Source organism: Humulus lupulus, chromosome 2 (assembly GCF_963169125.1).
Source record: "Humulus lupulus chromosome 2, drHumLupu1.1, whole genome shotgun sequence".
Classification (NCBI taxonomy): Eukaryota; Viridiplantae; Streptophyta; class Magnoliopsida; order Rosales; family Cannabaceae; genus Humulus; species Humulus lupulus.
Genome location: NC_084794.1, coordinates 31,587,213 through 31,598,954, shown reverse-complemented (window position 1 = coordinate 31,598,954; position 11,742 = coordinate 31,587,213). Strand labels below are relative to the sequence as shown.

Below are 11,742 nucleotides of genomic sequence, written 5' to 3'. Positions count from 1 at the left end.
TGAATCATCTGATAGTATCAACCGTGATAGTGCCCCTGTGCTTAAACTGAAATGACAGAACATAAAGTATTGCATTTTTTTGTTGATTTTCTGATGATCTTTCGAAGTTCTTCTTTCATCCTATTTTGAGCAGTCAAGCAGTCAAGTATGGATCTCTCTTTTAAGGCAGCCTATTTTGCTTCATATGTTAATTATTGTTGTTGATTTTTTTTAAAAGTATTTTTATCCTATTTTTATTAAAATAAATAAAAACTTGTGGGAATTCTTTTATTTGGGGTCTGCTTTCTAGAAAGTAGGGTTGTATGCTTCGCATTGTTCAAACTTATCCCATCTTTCAGTAGTATCTGAAACATTTTGAATGAATTTTTTCAGGAATCGAAGCATGAAGAGAACAGTTATGTTGTTTGTTTCATCCCTGGAGGGTCACCCTACAAATTTGATTGCTTCAATAAACTCAAAATATCTAGTGTGAAGGAAATAGACTTGATGCGTGCCGTTTTAACTGGGATGTTGGATCGATCCATTTTGATATCACCTTGTGGTGAGTTTGTTTTGCTTGTGTTTATATAAATTACAGCTTTGCATATTGTCTCTCTTTCCAACAATTTTCTGTTTCTTACAAAAAGTAAATTCTCTGCTCATTTGGTTAATTGTTGCCCAAATTATTGCTGTAGCTGATCAAATGCTTCCAAAAGTCAATGGCCTTGGGTTTCTTGTTGGTAGAGAGTAGAATGTTTTCAAACTAAGCTAAATCTGATGTGTCTAATTTAATGCGGTATAGAAAGTGGTAAAATTAGAATAAACTGTTCTCTGATGTGTCTAATTTAATGTCTATGAAAAGGTTAGAATAAACTGGTAAAATTAGTATAATTGCAGTTACATATCTTGTTATTACTTTGTATACGATTTTCTCTTTTTATTAAAGATACTCTCTTGCATCTCTTGTTTATAATCAACTTTTTTTTTTATATCTCTTCCCTTAGAACACTAGGCAATATATATAATAATCACTTAGTATGTATATGTCAGATTTTATCACTTCCATGGCAATATTGTTTTGCTAAGCAAGTTTTTTTTGTGTTGGAGCTGGTGTTGTTGTGTTGTTTATTACTTTGTACCTATTTATATTATATAGGTTGGCGGCTGGAATACAGTGTTAAGTGATGCTATCCATAGGAAAATTCCTTTTGTGTTTGATTTTCCTACAATAATCTTTGGTGCTGATGTAACGCATCCACAGCCCGGAGAGGATTCTGGCCCTTCAATAGCAGCCATAAGTAATTACTAATTAATAATCTTTTTGCTCCATTGTTTAGTTTAATTGATAACATCTCAATTGTTTTACTTGAATCAGGTGGTTGCTTCGATGGATTGGCCAGAGGTGACCAAGTATAGAGCATTGGTCTTCGCACAGAAGCACCGGGAGGAGATTATCCTTGATCTTTATAATTCAACTACAGATGATAAAAAGGGCAAAGTCCAAGGAGGAATGATAAGGTGAGTAACCATGTGTACATTCTACTCAACTTTTCAGAATCTTCTCCATTATGTTATTCTAACTCCTTTCTTTTTATTTTCCTCCAACTAGGGAACATTTAATTGCTTTCAGAAGATCTACTGGAGCCAAACCTCACCGGATTATATTCTACAGGTTATTTAGCAGACATAGTAAATATTTGGTCTTTTGTCATTACTGCTTAATTAACTCTGTTTTGTGGTCTTTGGCAGAGATGGTGTTAGTGACGAACAGTTCAGTCAAGTGATGCTTCACGAGGTAGATGCTATAAGAAAGGTATGTACTATTATCACTAAATGATTGAGGAATAGCCTTTAGAGCAGATATCAATCATTTCACAAAAACATGGCTGCGACTCTTATAGTGTTTACGTATTTGTTTATAAACAGGCTTTTCGTTCGCTTGAGGAAGGATATCTTCCTCCAATTACACTTGTTATTGTTCAGAAAAGGCATCATACCCGCCTTTTTCCAGCTGATTACAACAACCGTGATTCCATGAAAGTTATGTCTTGTAATATATACTCTTGCAGGGAACCATTCGGCCTACTCACTACCATGTCTTGTTTGATGAGAACAATTTCCCTGCTGATGCCTTGCAAGTTCTCACCAACAATCTCTGCTACATGTAAATACTATTCATTTTCATTTTTTGTTCTCCGATTCCAACATTCTATTGTGAACTACTTTTGTTGTTCCTGTTCTTGACCTGATACAGGCATTTAAGAGGCATAATGTTATGTTTTTTTTTGTAGGATGGAAGGAGCAATGTGCCAAGTACTCTCCTTACTCCACATACTTTGAGGGCAAACTCAGCTCTACCATGCCCAACTCTGTGTACAACCAAAGTAACAACTCAGAAAATGGAAACCATTCGGTGGTTGGACAAACTGCAGAATCTCTTGCATCAAACGGTAAGCTCGAGGCATTTAAAGATCTTACCATTTGACTATGATGTTGAGGCCGATGTTCAGTTAAAACATTTTTAGAGTTGCAATCTCTTGTATTATTATCCCTTAATTGTTGAGACAAGCAATGCTTCTGATCTCCATGGATATACTGCCAGGGCTTCATACAGGGCATTCTAACATCATCTGAACAGGTGGGCTTTTTATTTCCCTTGTGCACACTATAAATGATTAATGGAAAGATTGTAGTACTTTTATTACTACAAATTTTATCTATTAAGTGGTAGCTGCTAGATCTGTTATGGTTTTCTATGAATCTGTTAGTCTTACTCGAATTTTTAGCTCATTATAAGTGATGTATTCTCTTCTTCTATTTAACACTTCTATATATTTCAATAAAGTTCAGTTCATTCATTCTCTATCCTCTCTGATTTTCTCATTCACTTTCATTTAAGAATTTAAAAAGACGATGCTTTTTCCTGCCCTTCTTTATTATTGAAATTAATTCCCCTGCTCATGTATGTTGTTCGGTGTGATTATATGCTGAATATCATTCCTTGTATTTTCTCTTGTGTGAATTGATTTTGTTATTAATTTTTAAATTATATACAAGTGTAACTTAAATAAGTATGTGAATATTTCAGCATGATCTAGAATATGATATTTTAGTCATAAATTTACGAATTTGATATTGTTGTTAGAGAGTTACTTAGTAGACTTTTTCTGTTTTCAGTTGGTGAACACAGGAAAGGAGAGGGCAAAAGTCAGCCTTCTTTTTACATGGGCGGTAAGCATCTCTTTTCCTAACATAATTGTGTATGACTTTAAAGGAGATAACTTTTGACTAGATAATCTCTAGAAAAAGGTTGAGATATGACTTTACTTGTCCATTCAGGCCATTTTTTCCAAGTACTTCTGATTTCTATTTTTCATGGTTGGACTATGTGCTGTTTCTTCTGCATTGTTCATATTTTGATGCTTCTCTAAATTTTCATAATGTGTTTTCTAACTAGGAAGGCAATGTTGCCAACCAGAGGGAACATCTAATTCTTCTCCTTGCCAATATTCACATTCAGAAAGCTAATAAGCAGTCTGTCTTGAATGTATTCTGATTGTTAATTAAGGTTGTAAAGCTTTGGCTTTAACTAATCCTCTTATATAAATTTGACTTTATGATATTTGGAGTCTAATGTCAAAACTGGATATTTATGCAACATTTTTCCTTTGTAAATTTCTATTTAATTAGCATTTGAAACATTAGTGGTGAAATTTGGGTTTTCAATAAGGTCTTCTATTTCTTTGAAACTCTTTTATGACTCTTTAATTTAAGGTCAATCACTAGAGTCTTGCTTGGTTTCTCACCAATGTTATTGGTACTGCAGAGTTATACACAGTATATCCCTTTGCCAATCAGTGACCTTGATTCTTGGTTGAAGACACCCTCCTTGCCAATATTCACATTCAGAAAATGGTAAGAGCTATGTGGGTTTTACAGTTTTATTTTTGTATGATACTTCAAGCACTGATCTGTAGACTTATCTCAGTTTTTGGTGGATCCTACTCCATTTTCTAGGATCTTGCAGGCAAAGGACACCAAGTGAATTAGATAGAGAGGTTAAGAACTTGAGGGTGGCATTTACTGACCTGCTTTTGAAGCATAACACTTTCAAAGAAACTGCAAAGCCATCGAGATATTGATGCAAAGAATGGAAGAATGTATTTCACTAATTTTTGTATACATTTCTTGTTTTGTATTTAGTGATAAAGGAATCTGAATTGGGCATAAATTATGTTGTAATATGATTTCTTAAGCCTAGACTAGTAGACTAATATTGTAATTACATTTGAGTAATTAATAAAAATCTATTTATGTTACCGTATTTGGCTTCAACTTTCATATTTGTTTTCCTAGTTTTGTGTAAGTAAAAAAGGATTATGTTTCTCTAAGCTAATATAACACATGTGTTATACTAAAGTGTAGTATAACACAAATAATGTGTTATACTAAAGTTTAGTATAACACAACAAATGTGTTATACTAAAGTGTAGTATAACACAAAAAAAGTGTTATACTAAAGTGTAGTATAACACAAAAAAAAGTGTTATATAATCGACTATAAATAACATAATTCAACACTTATCTATATATTAAAATAACACAGAAATTATGTTATCGTTGACAAGACAATAACACATCTGTATAACACTGATAAAGTGTTATGTAAAGTACCCTGACCTATGATAACATAGTCGGTCTTAACACATCAGAAAGTGTTATCGTATGTTTTGATAACACATTTTCGGTGTTATTAAAAGTATTTTTTCTTGTAGTGATTTTAAGTTATCTTAATAATAATTTTAGTATTTAATTGATATTTTGTTTTCTAAAGATGAATCCTCAAACTAAGGAATTTCCCAGCTTGATTGATACGTTCTATGATATGCACAATCATCCAACGCGTGGATGGGTGAACATGAATGCTAAGGATGCTTATGTAAGTAACTTTCTAAGTTTTGTATATGTGTTTATTAATTAGTTATATTATGTATTAATTGTATTGTTTCTAAATTGCAGGAGGCCTTGCAGTAATAAATTCAGATGCAAATGTAATCCCAATCCTCATCTTCAGTAGGAAGTGTCTATATCAATGAGATGCAAGTTGTCACGAAGGTACTTGGCAACGTCATGGCCACAACCAAGGTGTTGGACGCAAGTTGAAGGGCACTAGTTCTTTTGCCACAAGGGCTATCGAGGCCACAGGGCCACTAAAGCCTCCTCGTAGCCAGAGGCATCACCATTTACGTCGACCATAGTCGGTCCTGCAATGGTACAATTCGAGGCTTTCCAGTCAATGATTCAATGCTTTAGTCAAGCCATCATGACCCAGAGCAACAACTTTCTTCAAATGCAACAGTTCATGCAAGCTTCCAACCTGAACGCTCTAGTCCCACAATTTCAACATGTTAACTTGGACATAAATATGATCCAGTCCATGCAAACTTTCCAGCCTCTGGCCAAATTCCACCACAGCAACCACCACAATAACCACCACAGTAGCCACCACAACAGGCCAACGATGATGACGACTTTGGGATTGATTTAGATGACATTTAGTTTGGTTATGCTTTTGAACTTATTAATATTTTGTGTTGTTTTGTTTACATTTTTTGTACTACTTACTTTTGTATTAAGTTAAAGTAAGTATTTTTAATTTTAATTTTATGTTAACATAATTTATGTAAATATTTATAATTTTTATTAATATTAATTTAGATTTTTGTTAAACAAAATATTTTAAAAATATATATATTTTTTAAAAATATATCTATAGTGACAACATGTCGTCGCAGTAGAGGTAATGCAGAACACGAAAATTGACGGTTTCATGCATCTATTGCGACCACATGTCATCGCAGTAGGTCAGATAAACCCATGCCTCTATGGCAACGACATGCTGTCGCTAAAGAGTCGTGGGTTTTCTGACCTACTGCGACGACATGTGGTCGTAGTAGGTTTTTACCAAATTTAAAATTTCAAAATATTCACGGCCCTATAGCGACTACATTTCGTCGCAATAAATCATTTTGACCAAAACAAGTGATGTTCTACTGCTATCAACCTGTCGCCGTTGTAGCACAGCTGTACAGCAACAATGTCATTTTTTGTCGCCGTAGAACCCTACACATACGGATCTATAGTGACATGTCGTCGGAAAAAACCTTCAGCGACGACTTTTGTACCTACAACAACGACAGAATTCATCGCAATAGACCTTTTTTCTGGTAGTGACACATGATAAAGCTCGATCAAGCCTTGCCTTTTTAATCACCTTACTATTATTGCAATTTTCAGTCTTTTGAATTAGCAGCAGTGGTGTATGCACTAAAAATATGGAGACATCACCTCTATGGGGATAAGTGTGAAATTTACACCGGTCACAAAAGTCTGAAGTACTTCTTCAATGAGAAAGAACTGAATATGAGGAAACAGAGGTGGTTAGAATTAGTAAAAGACCATGATTGTGAAATTCTATCCACCCAGGCAAGGCCAATGTGGTGGCAGATGTATTGAGTAGGCGAGGACATGGGAGTGTCTCGACTTTGAGCACAATAGAGACACCTCTGCCAGAAGAGATTATAAATGCCAGTATAGAGTTCGTAACATGAGGCCTAGCAGACCTCACTCTGCAGTCCTCCCTATTGGAATAGATTAGAGAAGGGCAGAAAGTGGATGAAGCCCTAATGAAGCAAGAGGCTTTGGTACAGGAAAGTGGTAGCGGTGAATTCACTATGTCTAACAGTGAATTGCTGCGATATAAGGATAGGATATGTGTGCCTTACAATGATGAGATTAAGGAAAGTATTATGAAAGATGCGCAGACAACGCCCTATTCCTTACATCCAGGGTCGACAAAGATGTACCAAGACCTTAAAGCATTGTATTGGTGGCCTGGAATGAAGAAAGATGTTGCTGAGTTTGTTGCCAGGTATTTGACATGTCAGCAAGTCAAAGTAGAACACCAAAGGCCATCTAGACTACTTTAGCCTCTCTATGTTCCAAAATGAAAATGGGAAGACATAGCAATGGATTTTGTGGTAGGGTTACCTAGGACCACAAAACAACATCATTCTGCTTGAGTTATAGTAGTTAGACTCACTAAGTCTGTCCATTTTTTGCCATTTAAGACCACCTACTCGGTGGATCAGTATGCAGAATTGTATGTGAGCGAGATAGTGAGACTTCATGGGGTTCCAAAGTCGATTATTTCTGATCGAGGGCCAGTGTTCACATCAAACTTTTGGAAGGGATTGCAGAAAGATATGGGTACAAAGTTGAAGTTCATTATCGCTTTTCATCGCCAGACCGATGGGCAGTCTGAGAGGACTATTCAGATCCTAGAAGATATGTTGAGATGTTGTGCAATGGAATTTTCAGAGTCTTGGAGTCGATATCCACCCCTGATGGAGTTCTCTTATAATAATAGCTACCAGTCCACTATTAGGATAACTCCCTATGAGATGATTTATGGGCACAAATGTAGATCTCCCTTGCATTGGGATGAGGTTGGGGAGAAGTAGATTTTAGGCCCCGAGGCGGTTAGGGAAGCTAGCGAAGCGAATGAGAAAATTTTCCAAAGGATGCTTGCTGCTCAAAGTAGGAAAAAGAGCTACACCAATCTTAAGAGAAGAGACATCGAGTTTTTCAGTGGGCGAGTTTGTGTTCTTGAGAGTCTCATCAATGAAGGGTGTTATGCGTTTTGGGAAGAAAGAGAAATTGAGCCCAAGATTTATAGGTCCATTTGAGATTTTGGATAGGGTTGGGCAAGTTGTGTACTGTTTAGCATTGCCCACCGCACTAGCCGAAACGCATAACATCTTTCATATCTCGATGTTGCATAAGTACGTGTCGGATCTCTCTCATCTTCTGAGTTATGAGCTGTTACAGTTGAGGCAGGACTAGAGTTACGATGAACAACCAAAGTGTGTCATCGAAATGGGAATCAAGGAACTAAGATCCAAAAGGATTCCATTAGTTAAAGTCCTGTGGACAAATAACACAGAAAGAGAAGCAACATGAAAGCTGGAAAAAGACATGAGAGAAAGATACCTTGAGTTATTTGGTAAAAAATAATTTCGTCCCGAAATTCCTTTTAAGGAGGATATATTGTAGCGCACCAATTTTTTTTTAGTTTAATTAATTTTGTGCTTATTTTATTATTAATTGTTAAGTGTTAGGAAATTATTTTTAATTGTTTGAATTGCTTGGTAGAATTTATGTGAATTTAATTTGTTAATTGTTTTATTTTGCAAGTTCATGAGTTTTGGTTGTGTGCACCAATGTATGGTTAATAGAGATGCACATGCGTCCTTGTGTGTGTGCATGTGCATAGTTGCATGGTGAAAATTCAATAGTTTTCTATGAATATTTTATTTAGTTATTATTATTATTATAAAAGATAAAGAGAAAATGAAAATAATAAAATTATTGGATTTGTACCTATCTAGGAAGGTTGAAAAATTAGGGAATGTAGTGTGAAAGGGCCACCTTTAGCCATTTATAGAGAGTGAGAGAGTGAGGGTGGTGCGTGTGAATGGAGAAAAGAGAAGAGATGATTTACCTTTTTAATCCTATATCAATTATTTTTATTATTTTTGTAAATTGAATAATGATAGAGTAATGGGGTGATTTTAGGCAAGGAATAAGGATTGGATTTGGGAACTAAAAAATGGAATTTGACTGTTAGCGCTCCAAGCCGCGGCCAGAGACATTAGTGGCCGAGGCCATTAGACCCTGCCTCCCATGCCGCGACCTGGGATGTTAACAGTTGGGGCCAGTGGCCGTTTCAGCCTCCCAGTTTTTCAATTTTTTTCCAAAACGTCTCAAACTCTTTCCCACTTGATTTTGTAACCTCCAAACACATATTGAGAATTAAAATCATATCTTCAATAGCCATATCACATTATGACTTTGTGACATTCAATCTCAAATGTGTAACTCTCAATCTACACATTATTTGGGAGTTATAAATTTGTAAGTGATTTTGTAACTCCAAAATATGTTACATTTGGACACACACATATGTCCAATTTTGTAACTCTCAATATTATGTTACAAAGTATGACAAATTACATTTGTGTGAAAAATCACATTTTGTCCCATTATTTAATCTAACATTATATTATATAAAATAATATAACAATACCTAGATATTTGATCTATTCTTGGAGTGATTTGTAGGAATGACACTAACAACTTTCAATTTGACGAACACAATGTTTAAATTCGAATGAGTACCTGTATAACCGAGTCCAAAAAAATCATTGCATACTTTTTCTAGGGTTAGAATTTGATCTTGATTCGAAGTACCATAACCCAACATTTTACTGCTTTATTTTTTTTATTTCATCACCAATTATTTTTATCTTATATCTTTCTAGCAATGACTTCTTTCAATATTTAATTTAGATTTTAAACTCATCCTTTATTTTTAACAAGTTAGGCCACTAACACTAGGTGATTTATAATCTCCTTTTCTTCAAAATAAAGAAAAGAAACATGCAAATAACTCCTACATCAGATGATGTATCGTAGTTTTCATCTAAATAAATGAACAGTTGCATCTTTATATTTATAGAGTATACTATTCATTGCTTTAAAAAGATTTTATTAGTTTGTTTAGGTTTTAACTTTTGTTTTATATATATATATGCATATATATTAATATGATATATTTAAATGCATAAAGTATATTAAAATATATAATATATAAATAATGTAAAGAAAATATAAAGAAGTTAATGTAGAGTATAATAGAAAAGTTTGATGCAAAATAAACAAAGTGGAGTTTTAGTAATGTATTTTAAAAGATATAAAAGAATAACTAGTAAGAGTTATGTGCCAAAATTCTATTTTCAACACAAACTTTTAACCAATAGAAGTACATGTTTTGGCACATAGCTTGGATTGCATCTGCATCAATTTTGGATTCATCAAACTCTCATTTGATCCACATACAAAAAAAATCTCATCATTATCCTCAGACATTTCATGAGCTTTACTACTATCATTGTAACACACAAAAATCTATAAACATCATGTGTACTAAAAAATATAGCTGTTGTGACCATTGCTGGTGGTAGCATAATAGCAAATGATGACTTACTAAGATCCTACTTCGGGCAATTTAGGGATCAATTCAAGGTTAGTGCGTTTGAAATTATTACCTTTCTTGTGGACCTGGCCTTCTTAGGTTGTAGTGGCCCTTGGTTCTTGGTGAACTCCCTAGATAGCCATTTAGAAAGCACACATGGTACCAATATATTCCTGAAATGGTGTTGGACTAGGGGTGTGAGGACACCACCCATCCTTTTTTTTTCTTAGCAAAAAACACACACACACACACGCATATATATATATATATATATGGATGCACTATTAATGGTTACTACCCATGGATGGTTACTTTAATCTTAACCATTTGATTAAGATCAATGATCCATATTTATAGTTGTTAATTAATATTTCTAAAAACAAATTTTGATTTTTTTAAATTTTTGAAAGGGTTACCTGATGAAAGAAGTGTATTTATTATGAAAATATAATATTGTATACTTTTCATTTTTCAAATGCATGTCAATTTCTAAATATAGCTAGTATCTCCCATTGGTTGGAAACAACATTATTTATGGCAAAAAAAAACTAATTTTGAAATTAATATAGAAAAAAAAATATTTACCTATTGGTGACTTGCTATACCAAGTAATTATGTTGTTACATCATCATAATTGTTAGTACTCATCTATGAGTAATAACCATTAAGAAGTCTTCCATATATATATATATTCTATATAAAAAAATGTGTATTTAATAGTTCTTCTTAATTTTAACAGTTTTTATTAACTTTAATAGAAAATTCTAATTATTTAATGAAATATACCTTTAAAACTAATTAAAAATATATATTTATTATTTATATTAATATAAATTCAAATATAATAAAATATTATTATAAAAATATATAATATATAATCTTAATTTTTTTAAAATTTTTTATCATTTATATTTAAAAAGAAAACATGTTATTTTTTATTTGATCTAACTTATATAAATATAGATTAATATTGAAAAACAATAAACATTATAAATATATTACATATATGTTTCGTGGTATATAAATAGTATGATTGTGTAACTACATAAAAAAATTAAAATGACATTTATCTTCTATCAAGAATAAACAAGCTTCTTCTCCAATCATTAAGGTGTAATTTGAATAATATCATGAATTTTGTGGACCTTAAATATGTAGTTTGTGATATAAAAGGTTATGATATTACATAAATATATTTTTAAAAAATCATAAACAATGTTTAGGTTTAATTTTTTCTTTTAATATATTTATGTCATTCTTTTCTATATGATTGTAACGTTCTCCTAATCTAGGACCGTTACACTGTGTAATTAAATAGTGCTTAACTCGCTAAATGAGTCATTTGGACTTAAACAGTGTAATTAAAACTAACCACGGGTTTAGGTACTAAATATTTCGGTCAAAAGTCAACCATTTCAATAAAAGCGTGTAATCTTAATACATGGGATCCCAATAGAGTTTAAAACTTACACCCCAAAACGTATACAAAAGCTGACCTAGGCGGCAAAATCAGGGTCCAGCCCTAGTTCCCACTGATATTCTCGGTCGTGGCGGACAAGAAGGCCGCATATGTACACTCTGCCCCTAAAGCTCTCCAACTCATGCTTGGTTGAGCTTTTCTTTTCCTTTTTGTGCACCATTTAGCACCTGTGAGCCAAGGCTCAGCA

At 33.4% G+C, this 11,742-nt stretch overlaps 1 long non-coding RNA gene and 1 pseudogene across 1 annotated transcript; both read left to right on the top strand.

Annotated features, from left to right (window-relative positions):
* The first annotated feature begins 51 nt into the window (after positions 1-51).
* On the top strand, positions 52-2,147 carry LOC133814108 (protein argonaute 5-like; annotated as a pseudogene).
* Positions 2,148-3,156: 1,009 nt separating this feature from the next.
* Positions 3,157-3,868, top strand: LOC133815950 (uncharacterized). The gene is made up of 3 exons (XR_009884918.1): positions 3,157-3,210; positions 3,437-3,526; positions 3,806-3,868. It is a non-coding gene; the product is annotated as an uncharacterized LOC133815950 (long non-coding RNA).
* The last annotated feature ends 7,874 nt before the right edge of the window (positions 3,869-11,742 follow it).